At 47.4% G+C, this 18,594-nt stretch overlaps 1 protein-coding gene across 13 annotated transcripts in view; it reads left to right on the top strand.

Moving 5' to 3' along the window:
• The window catches only part of EPB41L1 (erythrocyte membrane protein band 4.1 like 1), a 186,558-nt gene that overhangs the window by 30,984 nt on the left and 136,980 nt on the right, over positions 1–18,594 (top strand). For 12 of the 13 annotated variants that reach the window (XR_003682781.2, XM_055089822.1, XM_055089819.1 and 9 more), the window contains exon 1: positions 634–2,154. The exons of the other annotated variant lie outside the window; for it this stretch is intronic. The gene's annotated coding sequence lies outside the window, so the exon portion shown is untranslated. Of the gene's footprint in view, positions 1–633; positions 2,155–18,594 lie in introns of those variants that run through there. 13 annotated transcript variants of the gene reach the window in all.

Genomic DNA, 18,594 nt, shown 5'->3' with positions numbered 1-18,594 from the left:
CTACTTTGTCATACACTGGCAACCCCTTTAACATCTAGAGACTAGATGTTGCAAAACTAGGACTCAATTTGTCCATTATATACACTATATACACAGCAAAACAAAATGAACATACAAAAAATGGTTTTGTCTGAAAATGTCCAGGTATGAACACACTAGCATATTACCTTTTGCAATTCTTTCCCTCCCTCCTCCAAACCACTGAACAAGTATAGACAATAGTATACTGCTCAGAGAGGTGGTTTAACATTTAACATTCCCAAAGACAGTACTTCCTGTGAATTTTAGCAAAAAGATATTTACAAAGTGATATTTTACTACCTCTACATTTAACATACGTTGGGCACTTCTAAACATCTAGATGGACTAGATGTTTCAAATAAGGACTTAATTTGTCCACTATATACAGAGCAGTACTGAATGAACTACACACATGTAACAGTTATAATCTGAAAGTGTCTTCAAAATACCAGCATTCTAGCCATCCTAAGACCAACCCCCTTCTCTCTCCCCCCTCCACCAACCCAGAGGGCTGTAATGCTCAAATTTTTGGAAGACAATCTTTCCTAGAAATTTTAACACAAAATGTACAAAATGTATTATTTACTAACTCTATTTTTGTCATACTCTTCTCCTCCCCCCCCCACCTTGAACCAGTGCACAAAAAAACAGTGCATACTGCGTACTGTTCAAAAAGGTGGTTTGGCCACCCCTCCCCCCCAAAACAACATTTCATACGAATTTTAACAAAAAGATATTTACAAAATGTCTTTTTACTACCTCTACTTTGAACATATATCAGGCACTTCAGAACATCTAGAAAGACTAGATATTTCAAAAAAGTACTTATTGTCAACTGCATATACAGGAGTAAGGAGTAAAATGCACACACAAAACAATGGTTCTAATATGCAAATGTCTTCTGTGACCAGTCTGGCACAGAACCTTCTTTTCTTCCTCCTCAACGTCTTCCATTCCATGTCCTCTAACCCACTGAACAAACATGGACCTGTGGCTCCTGATGTCGCCTCTAGAGGTGGTCAAACAACTCCATTTCGAAAAGTCATTTCCAGAAGACATTTCTTTTCTACGGTTTTTTTAAAGAAACAAACGGGCATTTACAAGACACGTGACTTTAACTCTATCATACGTCGGCAACCTCTTCACATCTAGAAGACCTATATGCAGCGAAAAGTTTTCTTTCGAAAGGTTGGGGGGAAAGTTGAGAGCAGCTTTTTCATATTATATACACAGGCCTTCTATAAACGGCCAGTAAATCTTCCCAAAGGGTGGCTGGCACTTCCTATTGGCCGCATGTGGTACATTATTCTACCATTTCTATCTTCCGACATCGAGGTCTTGGTAGAACGACGACCAACCGCCCGATGACCCGCTAGCTTTCCACCCGTCGTCGACCGGGGCTCCGCTCACCTTCCGGGCCCGTTAAGGCCTTTGTCCGTCGTTGCCCGGACGAGGTGAGATCTCGTCCAACTGGGACAGAGAGGTCACCTCAGGTCCCGGATCCGCGCGGGCTCCAAGGCCTAAGGGTGGCTGAGCTGGCGTCCACGTAGGACCCCCCTTTCCGGGCCCTCGAGGCTCTAACGGCCCTCCGCGGCGTTCCAGTGGCCGCCATTCTTCTCGCCCTGCCACGCCCGACGCCCAAAGGCGCCACGTCCTCGGTGGCCTGCCGGAGGCTTCGCCTAACCCCTGCAGCGTGGGGTCAAGAGACCCGGCGGTGGGCGGGATCTGGGCTCCGAGGGGCCGCCGCCATTAGGTCGCGGAGGTGGGGGTGGGGGAGCAGTTCGTTGATGCTTCCAGGCTCGGGCCCTGCTAGCGGGCGGCTGCGGCGAGGGCTCTGGGGTTCGGCAAGACACAGCCTGAGCCTGTCCCGGGGGCCCCCCAGTTCACCCGCCGACCAGAGGCCGGAGGGCCTGGAGGGCCCCGGGCTAGAAGGCCGCGATCCGCTCCTCACCGCGCTCTCTGCCGGAACTGACTTGGCAGTTCTCTTTGCTGGCTAGAGAAGAGAGGTACCGGAAGTGCCAGCGCGCGAGACCCGCGAGCCAAGGTTCCGGGACTGAAACGTTCCGGCAGGGGGAAGGACGAGGGAGGTGTCACGTGAGGTCCGGATGCCCTCTTGGCTTGCCCTAACAAAAGGTAATTTTTCAGAATACCCTGAGCATGCGTATTTCTCCATTCCCTCACACCCCCACTGTTAGGTCACTGAGGCTCCTTACAATCTTTCATTCGTTCACTCATTTACCCCTTATTAATTGAGCACCTACTGTGTGCCACATAAGCACTGGGGAATGCAGCAGTGAAGGGGCGCGAAAATTTCCGCCCCCTTGAAATTTACACTATAGTAGGGAAAACAGACAACCCTTAAAATGTGTAAAAGGGCAGATGGTGAAAGTGCTATGAAAAAATAAAAGAAGGGGAATATGAGGAGTGAGTGTGGAATGTGGCCAGGTGACTTGTGACCAGACATACGGAGGTGAGGGAATGGAGCCATCCAAGGGGATGTCGGGTGTTAGAGCCTTCCTAGCAAAGGGAGCGGCCAGTGCGCAGGCACTGATGTTGAGGCGTATGGGGCTGGCCTGGTCGAGGGACAACAAACAGGCTGGAGCAGAGTGAGCAGCAAGAGTGTAGACGTTAAACCACTCACATAATGCGAAAGACGGAAAAGGGAATTTGGTGTATTTTTCTGAGTGAAATGGGAGACGTTGGAGGGCTTTACCCTGCAGTATGGAGAAGAGCTGAAGTGGGACCCGCGGTAGAAGAAGCAGGGAGACCTGCTAATAGGCCATTGCTGTCAATGGGGTGAAACAGGATAGTGGCTTGTACCAGGATGATGGCAGCAAAGATGGCAAAACAATGATAGAATTCAGGATAAATATAAGCTCCAGCCTGAAGGTTGCTGATAGACCAGATGTGAAGTTGAAAGAGAGGAATCGAGGATGGCTCCAAGGCTTCTGGCCTGAGCAAATAAGGGAGGGAATTGCCATTAAGTGAGATGGGACCATGGAGGAGGGAGTTTTGGGGAGAATATCTTGACTTCAGTTTGGGGCATGGTAAGTTTGAGATGTCTGTTTGACATTCAAGTGGAGATGTCAAGTAGATAGTTGTATTTGTGAACCTGGCATTTAGGGGAGAGTTGGAGTTGGATATATACTTTTGGGAGTCATCAGAATACAGATCCCTTTAAAGCTATGAGGCTGCATGAGAGAGCCAAGGGTGTACGCAAAGAGAGAGAGGTCTCAGGCCTGAGCTCTGGGGCACTGTAATGTGTAGAGATGAGGGCAATGAGAAAGAACCAGCAAAGGAGACTGAAGAGTGACCAGAGTGGTAGGAGAACAACCACAGAATGTGGTATCCTGGAAGTAAATGTGTTTCAAGGGAGACTGCTGATAGGTCATGTAAGATATGGTTGAGAAGTATACTTTTAGCTTTTATAATAAATGCTGTGAGGAACTTTCTTGTGGATTTTCAAACTTTGTGGAGGCTTTCTGATTTCCTTTGGATGCAATTCTAGAAATGTAAAGAAGGATCAAAGCCTTGGTTCAGGCTTAAAACTTTTGATGCAGACCCCGACAGGATTCCCAGGAGGGAAATCCTACAGTCAGAAAGACCCCTCTGCTAGAAGGCGGAAAGCAGGAGTGGTGAGAAGGCCAGGAACTCTGGGCACTGCGGCTCTAGTCCACAATGAGATGACAAAGGCCTGAGCCATAGGAGTGGCTACCGGAGTAGAAAGCAGGTGGGGTGAGGGTTTCTAGCTTTGCAAAGGAAGGTGCCCCTGAGCTCCATACCTGGAGAGAAGAGGGAGGAGGGGAAGGAGGAGCCACAGATCATAGGGTTTCAAACAAGGACTGGCTGGCTTTGTGGTTCATTGGAACAATAACCAAGACAAGAAGAAGGAAAGTCTCAGTGTGGAGTTCTTGGTCCCATTTCTGACCTCCCACCCTTCTAAGCAGCCAACAGCCTGGTGTTTCTGGAACCTAAAGGTGATGATGGCAACCATGTACATATCCTACCTTCTACTTGATACCTCTAGTTGAATGTTCCAACAGTATTTTAAACTCCTCTTGTGCAAAACAAAACTCTTGGGACTTTCCTGGTGGTCCAGTGGTTAAGACTCCACGCTCCCAATGCAGCGGGCCCAGTTTCAATCCCTGGTCAGGGAACTAGATACCACACGCCACAAAGAAGATCCTGCATGCCTCAACTAAGACCCAGCACAGCCAAATAAATAAATAAATATTTAAAAACAAAACAAAACAAAACTCTTGGTATCTCCCCAGAGCCTGCTCTTCTCCAAGTCAGTAAATGGTAGTATCATTCTCCCAGTTCCCCAATAAAAAAACTGGGCATCATCCTTGATTCCACTCTCTCTCACTCCCTATCCCCCAACCATCACAAGTTCTATCTTCCTCCTAAATATATTTAAGTTACAGCCAATTTCCTGTGCTGTCCAATATAGTAGCCGCTAGCTACAGGAGGCTATTTTTTTTCTTTTGATTTTTAGTATATGTGTTTCTTTTTTTTAACATCTTTATTGAAGTATAATTGCTTTACAATGTTGTGTTAGTTTCTGCTGTATAACAAAGTGAATCAGTTATATGTATACATATATCCCCATATCCCCTCCCTCTTGCGTCTCCCTCCCACCCTCCCTATCCCACCCCTCTAGGTGGTCACAAAGCACCGAGCTTATCTCCCTGTGCTATGACTACATCCCAGCTTACCCTTCCCCCCCCCTTTGACCTCAAGTCCATTCTCTATGTCTGTCTTTATTCCTGTCCCGCCCCAGGTTCATCAGAACCTTTTTTTTTTTTTTTTTTTAGATTCCATATATATGTGTTAGCATATGATATTTGTTTTTCTCTTTCTGATTTACTTCACTCTGTATGACAGACTCTAGGTCCATCTACCCAGTAGGCTATTTTTTAAAAATTGAAGTACAGTGGATTTATAATATTGTGTTAGTCAGGTGTACAGCAAAGTGGTTCAGTTATATATTTATATTATTTGTATGCTTTCAGATTATTTTCCATTATAGGTTATTACAAGATATTGAATATTGTTCCCTGTGTTACACTGTAAATCCTTGTTGCTCATCTATTTTATGTATAGCAGTTTGTATCTGTTAATCCCACACTCCTAATTTATCCCACCACCCCCTCCCTTTCCCCTTCGGTAACCACAAGTCTGTTTTCTATGTCTGTCAGTCTGTTTTTTGTTTTTTTTTGTTTTTGTTTTGTCTTTTTTTTTGCGGTACGTGGGCCTCTCACTGTTGTGGCCTCTCCCGTTGCGGAGCACAGGCTCCGGACGTGCAGGCTCAGCGGCCATGGCTCACGGGCCCAGCCGCTCTGCGGCATGTGGGATCATCCTGGACCGGGGCATGAACCCGTGTCCCCTGCATCGGCAGGCGGACTCTCAACCACTGCACCACCAGGGAAGCCCTGTGAGTCTGTTTTTATTTTTTATATAGATTCATTTGTATTATTTTTTAGATTCCACATATTAGTGATACAATATTTGTCTTTCTCTGTCTGACTTACTTCACTTAGTATGATATTCTCTAGGTCCATCCATGTAGCCACAAATGGCAATATTTCATTTATTTTTATGGCTGAGTAATATTCCACTGTATATATCACATCTTCTTAAACCAGTCGTCTGTTGATCGGCATTTGGGGTGTTTCCATGTCTTGGCTAGTGTAAATAGTGCTGCTATGAATATTGGGGTGCATGTATCTTTTCGAATTAGAGTTTTCCTGTTTTCCAGGTATATGCCCAGGAGTGGGATCTCTGGATCATATAGTAGCTCTATTTTTAGTTTTTAAAGGAGCCTTCATACTGTTTTTCACAGTGGCTGCACCAATTTACACTCCCACCAACACTGTAGGAGGATTGCCTTTTCACTGCACCCTCTCCAGCATTTATTATTTGTAGACTTTTTAATGATGGCCATTCTGATGAGTGTGAGGTGATACCTCACTGTGGTTTTGATTTGCATTTCTCTAATAATTAGCAATGTTGAGTATCTTTTCATGTGCCTGTTGGCCATCTGTATGTCTTCTTTGGAGAAATGTCTATTTAGGTCTTCTGTGGATTGGGTTGTTTGTTTCTTTGTTATTGAGTTGTATGATTTGTTTGTATATTTTGGAAATTAACTACAGGAGGCTATTTAAATTTTAATTAATTAAAATGACATGAAATTAAGAATTCAATTCCTCAGCTGCACCAGCCACATTCTAAGTGCTCAAGAGCCACAGGTGGCTAGTGGCTACTGTATGAGCACAGATATAGAACATTTCCACCATGCAGAAAGTCATAGGACAGTGCTGATCTAGAACCTAGTCTAAATCAGCAATATCTCTAGTCTGGGTGACTCTAATAGCCTCTTAATTTTTAAAAAAAATATTTATTTATTTCTTTGGCTGTGCCGGGTCTTAGTTGCGCCTCGCGGGATCTTTTTGGTTGCAGCTTGTGGGCTCTTAGTTGTGGCATGCGGGATCTCTAGTTCCCTGACCAGGGATCGAACCCGGGCCCCCTGCATTGGGAGTGCGGAGTCTTACCCACTGGGCCACCAGGGAAGTCCCTATCTTCCTTTAAGAGATGAGAGGAAATGTAACTTATCTAGTTCTTAGGATGAACTAGGATTCTAACCTAGGTCATGTGACACCAGAGCTCCCTGGGAAGGCACTATAGAGGGTTTAGAGGCCTGAGCACACACCAGCCTGCAGCCACCCACAGTTCAGACTAGAAACAGGGAAATTAAAAAACTTCTTTCTTGAAGGGCTTTCTATTTCAGATCAGGCCAGAGATTCTGGAGCATCACTCCTTAACCAGGAGGTAGATTCAGGTGCTCAGTCAGGGCTCAGGATCGTGCAGAGCAGGACAAGCTAAATACTCCAGTTCAATGCTGAGCATCCTCAGTGGGGCTGGGGGACTGGTCTGCAGACCTCAGACAAGACTCTGAGCCAGGAGTGTACCGGGTCTGACCGCTAAGTCCGCCACGTCTTTCTGCCTATCTCAGATTAAGGATGAAACACGGGAAAAAAAAGTAAAAATAACGAGCCTTCCTGGCACTTCTCCTCGGGAAACATCACATGTCAGGCCTGTGACACGGAACGTGTTTGTTAGGCCAACGGTTCCAAGCTCATTAGCAGGAACGGTGCTGAGCTGCAAGCCACCCACGCACGGAGTCTTACCCACTGGGCCACCAGGGAAGTCCCTATCTTCCTTTTAGAGATGAGAGGAAATGTAACTTATCTAGTTCTTAGGATGAACTAGGATTCTAACCTAGGTCATGTGACACCAGAGCTCCCTGGGAAGGCACTATAGAGGGTTTAGAGGCCTGAGCACACACCAGCCTGCAGCCACCCACAGTTCAGACTAGAAACAGGGAAATTAAAAAACTTCTTTCTTGAAGGGCTTTCTATTTCAGATCAGGCCAGAGATTCTGGAGCATCACTCCTTAACCAGGAGGTAGATTCAGGTGCTCAGTCAGGGCTCAGGATCGTGCAGAGCAGGACAAGCTAAATACTCCAGTTCAATGCTGAGCATCCTCAGTGGGGCTGGGGGACTGGTCTGCAGACCTCAGACAAGACTCTGAGCCAGGAGTGTACCGGGTCTGACCGCTAAGTCCGCCACGTCTTTCTGCCTATCTCAGATTAAGGATGAAACACGGGAAAAAAAAGTAAAAATAACGAGCCTTCCTGGCACTTCTCCTCGGGAAACATCACATGTCAGGCCTGTGACACGGAACGTGTTTGTTAGGCCAACGGTTCCAAGCTCATTAGCAGGAACGGTGCTGAGCTGCAAGCCACCCACGCAGCTCGTTTGGGAAACAGTGCAGCATCCATCCGTCCCGGGCCTGGGCATGCGCAGTTCCACCGTTATCAACATCAGCATGCATTTGCACTGAGACAGGTCTACCTGGCAGCAGGGCCCTGGGAATGGCTTGTGTGTGGGTGTGTCCCCGAGAAGCTGCCCACAGTCCCCATCGTTATCATCACTGCCTCCCTTTGGGGCTTGGTTCTGCTTTAGTACCGTTATCATCACTGCTTCCCTTTGGGGCTTGGTTCTGCTTTAGTACAGATGTTTCTCAAATTTGAGTCATTCCCTAATCAGCTTAACAACTTCCTCCATACCTACGTACCATCAATACCAGCTTTTACTTAATAGCGCTCTGTGAATTGACTCACTTAGCACAACCAGCACTACATTAGCCTTGTCTTCAGTGGTATTTGTGAAATTGTCAATTTGACATGCAGGTTATGTTTTCCTAAGATCTATTAAAGTAAATATACAACTCTTAAAAAAAGATCAGCTGAGTTCCACTTGAAATCATCTTCGTGTAACCAAGATGCAAAACAATTGGTGTCAAAGGGACATAAGAGACATCCTGAAAGAGTTCCCAATGGCCAAAGCTGGAGCAATTTGAGCAACAAAAGAAATAACATAGTACCAGATTACAGCCCAAAGTATAAACTAAATATCCATGAGTCCATACTGATGTCAATAAATAATTGAATAAATATATAAATGGAGGAGGAAGGACAAATCTTCCTAATAGAAGAATTCCAAATAATTTATCTCCTCCAAGATGTGGAGCTTAATCCACCCCCGAGAGTAGGCTGCCCTTAATGACTTGCTTTCAGAGAGTAGAAAGCGAAAAAAAACAAGTAACTTCACAGGAGAGAAACTTGGCAAACACTACCTTGGCCGGGTACTCAAGGTGATCAAGTCATATATTGATATCATGTACCCCTGACATGATGTCATGAAAAGGGCACTTCACCTCTGTGGTATCCTTCACCGAAACCAATGATCCCAGTCTAACCATGAGAAAACCATCAGAGAAACCCAAATTGAGGGACACTTTCTAAAACACCTAACCAGTACTCCTCAAAACTGTCAAGGTCATGAAAAACAAGGAAAGTCTGAGAAATTGTCCCAGGCCAGAGGAGACTAAGGGGACATGAAGACTAAATGTAATGTAATATCTTGGATGGGACCTTGGAACAGAAAATGGACGTTAAGGGGAAAGCTAGTAAAATCCAAATAAAGTGTAGAGTTTAGTTAATAGGAAGGTACCAAGGCTGGTTTCTCAGTTGTGACAAATGCACCATAGTCATATAAGATGTTAGCAATATGGGAAACTGGGGGAGGAGTGTATGGGAACTCTCTGTGCTATGGGAAATCTCTGTATTCTGTAAATCAGAGATTTACATTTATTGTCTGTAAATATAAAATTATCTAAAAATAATTTTATTTTTTAATAAAGGGGGTTATGTTTACACTACGGGTTTGGAGTATGACTTTTTGAAGACTTGTAGACCTGTGTATCTGTTTCCTGTAGCTGAGGTAGCAAATTACCACAAAGCTGATACCTTAAAATAACAGAAATGTATTCTCTCATAGTTCTAGAGGCTAGAAGTTCAGTAGTAGTTTTACTGGGCTGAAATAAAGATGTTGAGAGGGCCATGTTCCCTCCAGAGGCCCTAAAGAAGAATCGTCCTTGACACTTCCAGCTTGTGGCTGCCTGCATTCCTTGGCTTGTGGCCACATCACTGTGATCTCTGCCTCCGAGGTTGAATTGTCTCCTGCTGTTCTGTGTGTCTGTCTGCCTCTCTTTCTGCCTCCCTCTTACAAGGATATTTGTTATGGCATTTCGTGCCCACTTGGATAATCCTGGATGATCTCCTCAACTCAGCATCCTTAACTTAATCACATCTGTGAAGATTCTCTTCCCAAATAAATTAATATCTACAGGTTCCAGGGATTAGGTCTCTATATCTTTGGGAGGCCATTATTCAACCTACTACAGTCTGGCTGTGTGACATTTAGGACTTCCGTAGTATCAATAAGCTTCCTCTAAAATTGAAAATAACAAAAATTATATAACTATTTTTAAACTGTTCATTTGGGTTTCACCTGAAATCATCTCAGTGCAACTGGTGGGACCACGCAACACCTTGCAAAACAACTGTTGTAAGAGACTGGTCTTAGAAGTCAGAAAGACCTAAGTTCTAAATCTGGCTCCATCATACACAAAGTTGTGACCCTGGGTAAGTCAGCATACTTTTTGAAGGGCATTCTCATCTTCTCTACAAGAGGAATGCTAAGCCCTGCCTAGAGGAATGCTGTCAGAACCCATAGACCATGTAGCAGATGTACAACACATGTTCAGTCAACCTCCTCTTCATACCCCCTCCACTTTACAGAGTTACAGCTCACAAAATATTTTCTACATACAAAAACATGTTTAATTGCCATAATATTTCACCCTGTGAGATAAAGCCAAATATTCCTTCCCATTATACAGATGGAAAAACCGAGACTCAGTGTTTGACTTACCAACATCATCCAGTTGTTAGAAGGCTAGAGAAAACAGGTGTCTGAGAACATGATGGACAGGAGTCAAGAGGCAGTGCCCCCTTTAGATGGGGAGAGTTTGCCAATCTAGTCACTTGACTTGTTTTCATGACTTTCATTACCTTTGTGGCCCTTGTAGGCATTTGCGTTTATGACCCATGATGTGTTTCTAACTCCTGGCTCACATTGCTGGAATTTGTTCAAAGGTCTTTCAACTTGAACCCCTGAGGGGCCATGCTCATAGGGTTCCCCACTGACAGCTTTCAGTGGCCTCTTGGCCCTGGCTTCTTTCATCTCATAGGCTTTCCCTTCTCTGAACTCTGTGAGACAGACCCATAGTTTGTCCCCTGGTTGGGCCAGGTTCCTGGTTTGATAGCTCCTTATTCTCAGTCCTTAAAGCAGAGACTCAAACAGGAGCCTCATGCACAGGGTTGGGCATTCTGAAACAGACCAGGGAGGCCTGCTGAAGGGGACTCATGCTCTGCCCTCGGAGGTCACAAGGAAAGGGCCAGAGGGTGTGTTGAGGGCCCAGGAGCGAATGTCAGGAGTTAGGCTGCCTGGGTTCCAATCCTGGCTCACCCCACAGCCCGCTGACCCTGGTCAAGTTACCACCCCTCTGTGCTTCAGTTTTCCATATGTAAAAAGGAAATCATCATTATTTCACTCAAAGGAAAATTGTGAGGCCCAAGTGAATTACTGTACACGAAGCTGTTACTACAGAGCTTGGTACAAGGCGAGTGTTCACCCTAGTCAAAAGCCTCTTTGCATGGGCTGTTCTCTCTTCTCGATACGCACCCTATGCCTGGGGAAATCTGATTCCTCCTAAAGGAGAGCGCAGGGTTCTGGAGAGGAGCAAGGGATCCAGAGGTTCTGGGTCTCTGTCACTGTGTAGCTTGACGTGCGTCGTTCCTGGTCTCCCAATCAGCCTCATCTGTACAAGGGGATGACAAAAGCGCGAGCCGCAGCGTCTGCCGCCGTGCGGAGTGCAGCCTGCCCAGCCCCGCCGCCCCTCCACTACACCGCCGGGACCTCCACTCCGCAGGCGCGGGGGTCGGGGGTGGGGGACCCCCGTGGGCTGGGAAGGAGCGACTCCGGCCGAGTCCGAAGCTGCCATGGCAACGTCCGAAGGCTGCCGGGAGGGGAGTGGACGGGCGGTCCTGTGCAAGAACGAGGCCCCGCCCCCAAGGATGCCCCAACCTCAACAAGGCTCCGCCCAGAAGGAGGTCCCGGGCCTCAGTCCCTGGCTTCGGTGGCCTCCGCGGCGCTCTGATTCCATCAGGGCCTGACAGGCTGCCTCTGACTGGCCCACTGTGTCTCAGTGACCACAGACGCCATCACTGCCTGATAATCCGTGTCTGTCTGGCTGTGTCGGACTGAACACAGATTTCATGGATGCCTGGTGGACCAAGACCGGGTGATCTGTCTGCCTGACCGCAGTTGACTGATTGACTGACTGCCCTATCTGGCTGATGGCATCTGGGCCTGATGGGGCGTGTCTGACTGAGTCGATCTGCTTCTGACTGACCGGACTCCATCGGCGCTCGACAAGCTGTATCTGACTGACCGAGGCCCTCTGTGACTGACTGACCAGTTCACTGATACCTCTGTGCCAACGTTTTGACCCCAACTCTGCTGTGTGGGCTAAGCAGACAGCCTGAGCAGCTGATTCTGACTACGGCCGGGGGCCCGCGCGTCTGCCCGAGTCCCCTGACTGGCTGGCTGACAAGCTGGCTGGCTACCCTGTCTGCACAGCCTCTGTGCCTGGTGGGGCCCGCCTGACTGGCCATCTGACAGGTGGGATCAGCCCGCCTGATGGGTGGACCGACCGCATCTGCCAGACTGCGGTGGCTGAGGCTGAGGCTGGCTGGTTCTGGCTCCCCGTCCGAGTCTAACTGGATCTCAGGCACCGGGTTCTGAATGACGGAGTCCGCCTGACTGTCCCTTCCTGACCACCTCTGCCTGACTCAGCTCGACGGACAGCGTCTGTGTCTGGCTACATCTGCCTGACGGCCGTCTCCTCTACCTTCGATAATGTCAGTTGAGTCAGATTGCTGTCTGAAGTACAGCTGACCAACTGAATCTGACTTGGCCCCTGAAATTCTCTCCCTGATGCCCTCCTCTCCAGCTGCCCAACAAATGGCTTCTGAAGTGTTACTTGTCCAGGGGCCTGGGGCCTAGACATTTTCAGCTATAAGTCTGGCCTTGGGGGGGTCCATAACAAGGCCACCAACAGGAAAGGGAACCCAGGATGGAGGCGCGTGGGAGAGGGAGGCAGCGGAAGCAGGTTTCAAGGCCAGGTAGGGAGCAGCTGGGAGAAGCTGTCCGGGTCCTCAAGGCCCTGAGCTCAGGGATATAATTCTGTAACAGAGTCAGCACCTGGAGGAGGTGGGCTGGTGGGTGGCTGCCACAATGCATGACCCTGGAAACTGTTTCTTCCTGTTTGTGGGATGTTTCTGTCAGTGCCTTGCTGCTCTTGCAGCAGGGGCCTCCCACAGAGCTCAGGTCTCCTCACAAATTTCCAAATTTAAATCTTTCCCATAGTGTGTGTGTGTGTGTGTGTGTGTGTGTGTGTGTGTGTGTGTGTGTGTGTGTGTGTACTGGCCACATCAACTGTATGGAGGGATGTTTCTGTCAGTGCCTTGCTGCTCTTGCAGCAGGGGCCTCCCACAGAGCTCAGGTCTCCTCACAAATTTCCAAATTTAAATCTTTCCCATAGTGTGTGTGTGTGTGTGTGTGTGTGTGTGTACTGGCCACATCAACTGCATGGAATGGAAGAAGAGGCTGTGTACTAGAATAAGGGGAAAGGAAATACAGGGAAGTAAAAAAAAAAAAGCAAGCATGTCAAGTGCATGGGTGTGCTATGAATTATAGCTCTTGCTGTTAATAATAATAAATGAGAGCACTGGACTAGCTTATCTCGATCAAGCTCTAGCATTCTAAGATGCTGCCTTTTCTTTAATAACAGAGGTCTAGCAGCTTCATTGATTTCATTATAAGCCAAGGGAGGAATGGGAGGAAATAAACAGCTCTGCTCCCAAGGGCTCCGTCTTGGTTAGCTTGGGCTGCTATAATAAAATGCCATAGACTGAGTTCTTTTTTAAAAAATTATTATTAATTTATTTATTTATGGCTGCATTGGGTCTTCTTTGCTGCGTGCGGACTTTCTCTAGTTATGGCAAGCAGGGGCTGCTCTTCGTTGCGGTGCGCGGGCTTCTCATTGAGGTGGCTTCTCTTGTTGCAGAGCACGGGCTCTAGGAGCGCAGGCTTCAGTAGTTGTGGCACACGGGCTTAGTTGCTCCGTGGCATGTGGGATCTTCCCGGACCAAGGCTCAAACCCATGTCTCCTGCATTGGCAGGCAGATTCTTAACCACCGCGCCACCAGGGAAGTCCCAGACTGAGTTCTTAAACAACACACATTTGTTTCTCAGAGTTCTGGAGGTTGGAGAGTTCAAGATCAAGGTGCAGGTGGATTCGGTTCCTGATGAGGCCCTTTTCCTGGCCGGCAGATAGCCGCCTTCTCACTGTGTCCTCACATGATGGAGAAAGAGAGGGAGCTCTGGTCTCTTCCTCTTCCTATAAGGACCCTAATTCCATTGTGGGGGCCCCACCTGCAAAACCTCCTCCAAACCTAATTACCTCCCTAAGGTCCCACCTCCAGATATCATCACATCGGGGGTTAGGGCTTCAACATATGAATTTGCGGCGGGGAGGAGCACATTCAGTCCATAGCAGGCTCTCACAACCTGAAGCTGGATCTCAGCCAGTGTGGGCAGTGGAGCTTCCCCAGGGCAGGGGCTCTCAGGGGGCTGGGAAAAGAGACAGCAACAAGTTGCATGGAGTACTTATACCTCATTTACTTATTAATTCATTCAACAAGTATTTATTGAATACTATGTGCCAGGCACTGTGCAGGGCCTTCAAACAGCTTAGATAGGGACTTCCCTGGTGGTGCAGTGGATAGGACTCTGTGCTCCCAATGGAGGGGGCCTGGGTTCGATCCCTGGTCAGGGAACTAGATCCCACATGCATGCCGCAATTAAGACCCGGCACAACCAAATAAACAAATAAATATTAAAAAAAAAAAAGAGCTTAGAGAGATGGGCTTCAGGAATCCTTGTCTGTGCCTCTCAACTCTGGTCCTATCAAGGCCAGTTACTGAGTACCAATTGCTTTCTTTTTGGACAACGTGAACAGCTGAAGGTGGAAGAGCTATCATAGTGCAGTGGTTCTCAAAGAGTGATCACCTAAGAATTTGTTAGAAATGCAAATTCTTGGGCTCTACCATAGATGAGCTGAATCAGAAACTATTAGTACTCTATGTTTTAACAAGCCCTCCCAGTGGTGTTGATGTGTACTGAAGTTTCAGAACCACTAGTGGAGTGACTGAGTGTGTTAGCTCTGTGTGCTAGTGTTAGTTAGTGTGTTAGTGATTGAGGGGTCAGACTGTCCACATTGGAATCTCAACTCTACTATGTAAGAGCTGTGTGACTTGTACAAGTTAATGCATCTTTCTGTGCCTCATTTGCATAATCAGTATAATTACGATCACTTCAAACTTTTTTTGAAAGTATTAAGTCATATAAAGAAGTTAGCACATAAGTTCAATTCTAGGAATGTATCCTGTAGACCTTTTCCAGCATATGCTGGATGATGTATGTTCAGGATATTCATGGATGCATTGTTTATGATAGAAAAGAAACACCCTAAATATCTATCCATAGGGGACTGGTTTAATAAATCATGGTCCTGCCATATGAAGAATGAGGCAGCTCTTTACAGACTCATATGAAAAGATCTCCAGAATTTTCAAGTCAAAAAAGCAAGGTACAGAACGGTGTGTCTAGTATGCTCCCATTTGCATAAAGAAAAAGAATCTATAGAATCTTTAAAAATGCATGGATTATCTGTGAAAGCATACTCAGGATACAGCGGGACAAGAAATGGGTGGCTGGAAAGAGGGGAAGGAGGGAAATTTATTTTTACCATACATATATCTTTTTATGACTTAAAATTTGCAGTATGTACATGCATTTTCTGTTCACAAAAATGAAGTTTTTTAAAAAAGGAACTACTTAGCATAGTGCCTGGCAGCAGTGGTGGTGGCAGTGATAGCTCTAAGCAGATGAATCATTGCAGAAATGCAGCCCAGAGGCATCCAGGGTGTGGCCACGGCCTCACCTCCCTTCATTTTCTATAGTCCATGTTGCCCCATTAGAGAATCCTTGCACTTTAGAGATGGGAAAGGCTTTAAGATTCTCTGGTATAACGATTTTATTTTAAAGATGAAGAAACCAAGCCCCAAGAGAGGCCATAACCAGCCCAACTTCTCCCAGAGGACTGAGGCTCAACCTGAGGCCTCTTTTGTAAGATCTTAAGACTAAGCTTTCAAAAATTTTGCTTTTAGAACCTCATCACCACTCTGCTTGGAAACCGTTAAGACTCCTCCACATGGCTGTTAAGACTAGTTGAGGTTTAGTTCCTAACCAAACTTTCTAGCCTTATTTTCCACCTTCTCCTGTGTTAATTCTCTACCCTAGCCAAATAGGTCTCTTCATTTACCCCAAATGCTGCTGCTTTCCAGACACCACAACTTGCCAGTTCTGTGCTCTCTGTCTGAAATGCCTCTCTCCTTCCTGTCTATTTGTGGAGATTCTACCTATACCTACACACTGAGGCAGAATCACACCTAAATCACACTTCCTCTAGGAAGTCTTCCCTGATTACTCAAGCTCACGGAGCTCTCTTCTCCCTCTGAACTAATTTTAAAATTTCTTGAAAACATCTACTTCTGGGCTTCCCTGGTGGCGCAGTGGTTGGGAGTCCACCTGCCAATGCAGGGGACACGGGTTCGTGCCCCGGTCCGGGAAGATCCCACGTGCCGCGGAGTGGCTGGGCGCGTGAGCCATGGCCGCTGAGCCTGCGCGTCCGGAGCCTGTGCTCCGCAACAGGAGAGGCCACAAAAGTGAGAGGCTCGCGTACCGCAAAAAAACCCACAAAAAACAAAACAAACAAACAAAAATCTACTTCTTAAGAGGGGAATAGGATGTCTCTCTGCTCCTTGAACAATAGGAAGTGGACTAAGATAGAGCCAGCTTCTTATCCTGACTCCATTTCTGGAGAAAAGTGGGTAAATGACCTTGGCCCTCCTTATTGTCTCAGGGAAGCCCTGGGTGAGGATGCCACTGAGCCAGCCTGGAGCCAGGACCCTGTCTGCAGAAACTGCTGGGCCTTTCCTACCCTGATGTTTACTTGGCCAGGAGGCCCAGCGTGATGAAACCCGGCCCTGTTGCCGAGCACCTTGGGAGGCCTCCCTCCAGGGTCCCTCTGTGCTCAGACAGTGGCCCTTTGTGGAGCACAGGAGCAGGACTGAAAGTGGAGCTGCTGGAAACCCTTCCTCCTCACCCCCACCCCCACCCCCCGCCACCCGGCAGTCATGGACCATCCTGCGCCTGGGTGGCCTCTGTGCAAGTCCACGGCTGGTGAAGTGAGGTAGGTCCTCCAGGCAGCCAGCTAGGCTGGAAGGGCGCGAGGAGGGGTCCCGCCAGGATGGCCTGCTGGAACAGAGGCTGCTTCTAATGGAGCTCTCCAAAGAGGAGACTGGTCCCCCTGCAGGCCAGAGTGACACTTTCACCATTCCCACCACTGCCAAATATGCCCCTAGGATTTAGGGCTGGCCCTCCCTTCTGACATGGGTTGTCCCTTCTGCCCCTGTTTCACTGTACCCTACGCTCACTCGGGGGTGGGGTTTGGGGGGTGGGGGATGGGAGGGCAGATTGGGAATGCTTAGATGTCCTCCCAAACCTGGTGGGTAGGAATCAAGGGGAGGGACTAGTGACCACAGGAAGGAAGGTCACGTGTGGTATAGGTGAAAGTACAATCACTGGTCGGGGGTCAGGAGGCCTAGGACTCTAGTTCCTGCTGAGCCACTGACTTGCTGGGTGACAATAGCCAGTTGCTTTCCTTTCCTGTGCCCCTGTGTCACTTTCCCAGCTGCAAACTTATGGAGGCAGAGTAGATAAATGTCAAGGACTTTTGCAGTTCTGATGTTTCAAAATTCTGTGATCACAGGCAGGAAAAGGAAGAGCTGGGCGTGGGTTGGAGGTAGGTAACTGACACAGTACTCTCTGTGGATTCACCAGCAGTCGCTAAGCAGCCTCTTCTCTGCCTCCAGGATTCCTTCTCCCTCTCGTTTCCACCCCACTTTGAGGGCTTCTTGTGATGAGATCTAGAAGCTGTTTGATTTGGATTTTTTTATCCCATATTTTGCCCTCAGAGGGAGGGGACCGTGCACGGAGCAGGAAGGGGGTCAGGAAATAAAAGAGAGAAGAAAAGAAGTAAGGGTGGTGGGATTTCCTTGGTGGCACAGTGGTTAAGGATCTGCCTCCAATGCAGGGGACACAGGTTCGAGCCCTGGTCCGCGAAGATCCCAAATGCTGCGGAGCAGTTAAGCCCATGCGCCACAACTACTGAGCCTGCGCTCTAGAGCCCATGAGCCACAACTACTGAGCCCATGCGCCGCAACTACTGAAGCCTGTGCGCCTAGAGCCCGTGCTCCACAGCAAAAGCCACTGCAATGAGAAGCCCGCACACCTCAATGAAGAGTAGCCCCCTCTCACCGCAACTAGAGAAAGCCTGCGTGCAGCAAGGAACACCCAACACAGCCAAAAATAAAATTAAAAAATACAAAATAATAAATAAAATTTAAAAATAAAAGAATGACATAGCCATAGGATACGACAAAAACTGATTAGAACCAAGTAGGTCCAAGATGGTGGAAGATTCAACTTCCAGTAAACCTTGAGCCTCATTATATGCTCATTGTAATATATTAGCATACTAAATGACACACCACTAGCACCATGACAGTTCTGAGACAACTACTGAGCCTGCGCTCTAGAGCCCATGAGCCACAACTACTGAGCCCATGCGCCGCAACTACTGAAGCCTGTGCGCCTAGAGCCCGTGCTCCACAGCAAAAGCCACTGCAATGAGAAGCCCGCACACCTCAATGAAGAGTAGCCCCCTCTCACCGCAACTAGAGAAAGCCTGCGTGCAGCAAGGAACACCCAACACAGCCAAAAATAAAATTAAAAAATACAAAATAATAAATAAAATTTAAAAATAAAAGAATGACATAGCCATAGGATACGACAAAAACTGATTAGAACCAAGTAGGTCCAAGATGGTGGAAGATTCAACTTCCAGTAAACCTT

This window comes from Physeter macrocephalus, chromosome 14 (assembly GCF_002837175.3).
Source record: "Physeter macrocephalus isolate SW-GA chromosome 14, ASM283717v5, whole genome shotgun sequence".
NCBI classification, from domain to species: Eukaryota; Metazoa; Chordata; class Mammalia; order Artiodactyla; family Physeteridae; genus Physeter; species Physeter macrocephalus.
Note: the sequence above shows the minus strand (reverse complement) of the source record. Positions and strands in the feature narration are given on the sequence as shown.